Genomic DNA, 6000 nt, shown 5'->3' with positions numbered 1-6000 from the left:
ACAGAAAATGCTCATTTGATGCTGTAAATTAAAAAATGCAATAGTCTAATGTTCATTTAATTGGGGTTTTTCAAGAAGCTCCTGGAATGAATAATAAAGTTACTCACAACTTTCATCTTATTAGGCAAGAGTTTCCAGAATAGTGAAGCTCATTAATGAAGATACTAGAAGAGTAAAGTCATGTTAATGATGACAGCTGAATCGTACAGTCATGTTCATGCAGACAAGCTGTGTGGTGTAGATGATTTCAAGCCTCAAACATAATGACTTACTAGCAGATCTAGTTAGTAGGAGGCTGTTAGTGGTTTGTGGAGCATTAGAGTTAGAATTGCTCAAGAATTTACTCAAATTCCTAGTTTCCCTTCACAGTCCCCCTTTCCTGAGTTCCTCCCGGACATGGTCCAGCCTAGTGCTATTGCCAATAATGTGCTTTATAATCTAAACTAAATCCCAGGCAGAATGGAGCTACCAGATTGTTTTCAGCTATTCAATCATTGAGGTTTCAATTTGCATACTGTTTGAACACATTTGCAGTGCTAACTTCAAAACACCCCATTTGTGAATCAAAAGAACAAAAATTTTTGCAGTCTGCTGCAATTCTTCCCAAACCAAACATTCAGTGCAAAAAAAGTGGGAAGAGAGAATTTTAAATCACCACAGAGAGTAAGGAAGAGGAACCCTTTGCCTCCCATATTCTGAACACATGGCTCTGAAGAATAGGATGAGGAAGGGAGCAGACCAGTTCCTTTTTCCTGGTACCCTTGCCCACACAATTGCCTGGATATAGAACCTGAGTGGCAAAGGACTCACTTCCTGAAACCAGAATCTCCAGAATCTTCACTTATCTCCATTGTTATCCTGTATCTGCATTTCCTCCTGGATAAAAACAGAATGTACCCGTCATTAGATTGAGCAAATATATCACACCATCTGTGATAATTACAAGACTTTCCTTGGAGGAATTTTTTTTTTTTCTTAAAAAATTTTTGACTGCAGGACAAAAGGCCTGCCCTGTTAAAGCTTGTTGCATGCATGCCACAAAATCCTTACTGTTGTGTGTTCTGCTGGCCTTTTCACAGTGGGACTCAGAGCAATAGCTCAGATATGCACACCTCCACAAAAATTCTCAGCTTCCTGATCTTAATCTTAGGGTTGTCTTGAACATTGGTGTTAAAAAAAATTTATTATTTGCGTCAGTTCCTCCTTTAAAAATAAACAGCTGTGACTGAAACAGAAAAATTGCACCATGAGTCAGCTAAAAAGAATGCAGGGAAGTTGAGGCCTCTGCAGTCGATGTGGATGCATCTAGCTCACGATCTTAGAGTGACATCTAGAGTTGACAAGGTAAAGACCAGCTATTCCTTAATCATGGCACCAAAGTTGTGCCATAGTGACTACAAGTGGATCGCTTTATATGTGTGATATGTGAATTGTAGTCCACAACATCAGTGTGCAACAAACGTCACCTTTTTTCCCCCTGAATCCAAAATAATTCATTGTGATCCAACATCCTCTTAGGTTCTCAGAAAATTTCCAGTCATTGTATAGTTTCTCTCTGTACAACCCTCAAATCCAATTATACTTGAGAAGGTCTCAAGGGATCTTAAACAGTACAGGACATTTGCCTTACGTATTTCAGCCCAAACAGGTCACCTCTGATGTGCTCATTGTCCAGGATACAGACAAGGGTTTCAATCCTACTCTATCCTTAAATTACCTTTTGCAAAAAATTGAGGGGCACCCTGGTGGCTCGGTCTGCTGAGCTCAGATCATCATCTCGGACTCCAGGGATTGAGCTCTATGTTAGGCTCCTGCTTAGCGGGGAGCCTGCTCCTTTCTCTCCCTACTCATTCTCTCTCTCTCACAGGTGCTCTCTCACAGGTGCTCTCTCTCTCTCTCTCAAAATAAATAAATAAGTAAATAAAATCTTTTAAAAAAGAATTGAATAAAAAAAAAGAATTGAATCTCCCTCTTGTAATGGTTGTGGAAGAGGAATAATTTAATTTGCCCTTCAGGGTTCTTCTAACTGAACTAAGAAAGAAATTGAAATAAGACAGATGAACCAGAGAAAATCAAATTATTAATTTTGTACATATGGGGAATTCATACAGACATGGAATTCCAAAGATAGACAAAACGAAGTACACATGTCATCCTGAACTAAGGAGAAAGAGTAGGTGTCTGGGGCTTCAAAGAGAAGAAATGCAGAATGAAAAAGAGAAAATATTTGGTAAACAAGTGTTTGCTGGGCCCCTCAGAAACAATGGGATGAAGAGGACTGTGATCAAACAGGCCTGGCTTGGTTCCTCCCTGTCTGCCACACCCAGCTCACATCATAATTAGTTATCTGTGGTGACAGCTCTGTTCCTAGAGCAGGTCCTCTAAATTCTTTCAGGCAGTTGGAAGGTAGAGTGGTGTCAAAGTTTTTTCCTTAACCTTCTGGGCCTTATTTCCAGCTCAAGATAATCTGCATGCCAAAACCACCGGTCTTGAAGGCCTGCCCTGGGATCCTACAGGATCAAATGAGGTAAGGAAAGGGAAGTAAGTAGGTGCTTGACATAGAAAAAGTGCTCAGAGGGCCCTCTCTTTCCACATTTCTCCTCATGAAACTTCTGCTCCCAATCATGCTGCACTTATTTATTCCCCCACGTGATTCCTAGCACTCTACTGAGGAGACTGACAAAGACTCTTTGCCTGATCAAACTCTATCTAGGCTCTCCGGAGCCTTTTTTTGATTAGGCCCCGTCCTGGAGCATGTCCTTAAGAGCTCAGTTTTAGGGTGCCTGGATGGCTCAGTTGGATAGAACATATTACCTTTGATCTTGGGGTTGTAAGTTCAAGCCCCACTTTGTGTGTAGAGATTACATGATATAAGATCTTTTTTTTTTTAAAAAAAGCTCAATTTTAGCAAGAATCCTGCTAAGTCAGTTTAACCAAACTCCCTCACCCTCAATACTTTGATCACCCTTATCTTCCGCCATCCTCCACCATCCCCACAGAAATATCTGATCACCTTGGCCTGCCTTCTGCAAGAATCCTATTAGGTCACCTCAGCAAAGAATTACCCTACCCTCTTAGCAATAATAATTTTCTACCACTTACCACCCCTGTTCCTTATCTATAAACTCCCACTCTACCTTGTTGTATTCAGAATTGGACCCAGTCTTTCTCCTCTGCTGTTAAACCCCACTGAAATGGTCCCTACATCCATCAACAGTCCTAAATAAAGTCTGCCTCCCATTTTAATAAGTGTAATTTTCTCTTTAATAGCACCCAAGAGAGAAGAGTCACAGTGTGTACTTTTGAAGCATCTGCAACATTTAAGAAAACATAGTTTTCTATGTAAGGCTCGGCTTCATCCTCAAAAAATTCTGCTGCATCACCTCTGTTCTTGTACTGTTGGAATAATGGCAGTCCAAATATTTGTAGTGATCCTGTGAATAGTGAGGGTCAAGGAAAAATCACCTTAAGTCCATGAAATGCCTGGGGGCTAGAGAACACTGAGAAGTATAAATGACTATGGAGCAAGAATCTGTGAGTATTTCTGCCTCCAGGTAATGCAGTCAGTATCGAAATGAGCTTTCCTCATCTAGAAAATGTGGGTCTGGCACTGGGGCAGACATTTCAGTAAATCATGAAGGCTCCACCAGCAGGCACAAGCAAGTTACTTAGAAAAACGGCTTATTTATCTCCATCAAAGCTACTTGCCTTGTTTTCTTTCCTGACAGTCCAAACATGTTCTCTGACACTGCAAGTCATTGTGCAAACCTGAAAAACAATGAAAATGACAAATGGTTTGTATCAAAACAGGAGCCGTGGAGGGCAGAAAGCAGGAGGAAACTCTTTCCATGTCACTTCACAACTACATAACCTAATCTTCTCTCACACCTAACTCTTCCTGACTTTTTCTTCTAAAAGAAATTAATTGCCTGGCAGAGAATTACAGAAATTTTGGCCAGAGAGATTATTAAAAATCAGTCATGCATTGGGCTGAAACTAGCCTCCTGGCTGCCTATAGCCCTGAAATCAAAACCTGTTAATTATACAATGGATCATGCTGTTTGCTAATTGTTACGTGTGATCCTTACATTAATCTTAAAAGATCATGTTTTCTCTATCACGCTTTCTGTATCATATGGCATCCCTAATGCCCATCACAACACTAGATACATAAAAGGTGTTCGGTACTTGATTGCAAACATTGTACGTGTTAAGCAGAACTACATAGAGCACGTCTGTGCAGAAAGCCCAATGAAGGCAGGGCAGGAGGACTAATCAGTAATCTATTTGTCAGCAGGGGCTTTAGCTTCATTAGCTTGGCTAATTGAACTACCACAGGTTACATGGAAATGGGAATGACACGTCAAGTTTGTCACACTTCCTGAGTGTTCTCTATTTCTTCCGAAAACTGGCCTGAGAAAATTAATTCATTTGCTCCAAAAAACCAATATATCAGATTTTCTACCTTGAACTTGGAAGAAACAAGCTGTAAAAGAAAATGCTGGAAATGAATTATTTCAGTAGGCTTAACAACAGCCCCAGGAGGAAGATAAGTCACGTTTGATATGTGTACTGTTCACAGAGAGTGTGGCAATGAGAAAGCATCATAAATAATTAGAAAAGAAAGACATCCCATTCAGCAACTCAATCAACAAACAAGGGTTCCCAAGTGTGTTCAGCACCCAGGATTGTCACATTCTCTACATGTTCCTTATTGCTCCTGATCCATAAACTCAGTGATTAGTTAGGATATAAATTCAGATGCTATAACAAAGACTCCACAATAAAAAATGGCTTGAAACAGATTAAAGTTTATTTCTCTTTCATGTAAAACACCAAGGAGGCAGCACTCCAAGGCAGATACAGTAGCTCCACAACCATGAGAATCCCAGGCAATTTCTATTCTATTTCTCTGCCATCCTCAACTTGAAGCTTTCATCTCCCATGCCAGAATAGCTGCTCCAACCCCGGCCATTGCAACTGCATTCGACTCAGTGGAAAGGGGAGAAGAGGTTGAAATATGCCCCTTTCCTCTGAGGGAATGACACAGATTTTTCACAGCAGTTCCTCCTGAATGAAGTCAACATTCTCACCTAGCACAAGGGAGACTTGAAAACCAAGACTATATTGGGCAGCTCTGTCCACAGTAAAAACACAGGAGTACTATTATCAAAGGGAGTGGTGAGAATGGACACCAAGAAATAATCAGCAGTCTTTTTCATAGTACATCTACTATTATGTAATCTAGCCTTTTCTGCATGACATAGAATAGTGATTCTCACATTTCCGTAGGAGGTGAAGTGGCTGGAAATCATAGCCCAAACGTGAACATGAGTTGCTCAATATCAGTGCTTCAAAAATGTCATTCATGGAATATTAGTCCCACAACATAAATTGAAAACAAGTTTGCTTATTGTTACATGGTGCTAGGATCAAATAAGTTTGCAATATACTTTAACTCTATCCTTTTCTGGAGATTGTGGATACATTCTGATTTTATAGACTTTGAGAAAGCAGCTTAACTATATTTAATCCAGTATTCCCCAAACTTATTTGACTGAAGACATTTTTGTGTGAGCCAAAAATCCCACAGAATTAGTGTGCTACAAAATACACATTGGAAGACAGATTTAATTTCATCCTCCAAACTGGAAGAATGTTTATTAGCAGGAAATATGACTGCTATAATATTTTAAAAGTCACAACTATGAGATCATGTGCTCCAAAATAAAATAAACCCTTAGACTAAGAATGATTAGGTGTTGGGGCACCTGGGTGGCTCAGTCGGGTAAATGTCCAACTTTTTACTTCAGCTCAGGTCATGATCTCAGGGTAGTGGGATCGAGCCTGGAATCAGACTCCATGCTGAGTGTGGAGCCTGCTTAAAATTCTCTTTCTCTCAACCCTTAATCATAGGAAACAAACTGAGGGTCGCTGGAGGGGAGGAGAGGGTGAGGGGATGGGGTAAAAGGTGATGGGCATTGAGGGCATGTGATGTAA

General features: G+C 40.3%; 1 long non-coding RNA gene across 1 annotated transcript; it reads left to right on the top strand.

Annotated features, from left to right (window-relative positions):
* The first annotated feature begins 2328 nt into the window (after positions 1-2328).
* Positions 2329-4810, top strand: LOC140616003 (uncharacterized). The gene is made up of 2 exons (XR_012016523.1): positions 2329-2527; positions 3271-4810. It is a non-coding gene; the product is annotated as an uncharacterized lncRNA (long non-coding RNA).
* Positions 4811-6000: the final 1190 nt, after the last annotated feature.

The sequence above is a fragment of the Canis lupus genome, chromosome 24 (assembly GCF_048164855.1).
Source record: "Canis lupus baileyi chromosome 24, mCanLup2.hap1, whole genome shotgun sequence".
Taxonomy (NCBI): Eukaryota; Metazoa; Chordata; class Mammalia; order Carnivora; family Canidae; genus Canis; species Canis lupus.
The sequence above is the reverse complement of the archived record's forward strand: the minus strand, read 5'-3'. Positions and strand labels throughout refer to the sequence as shown.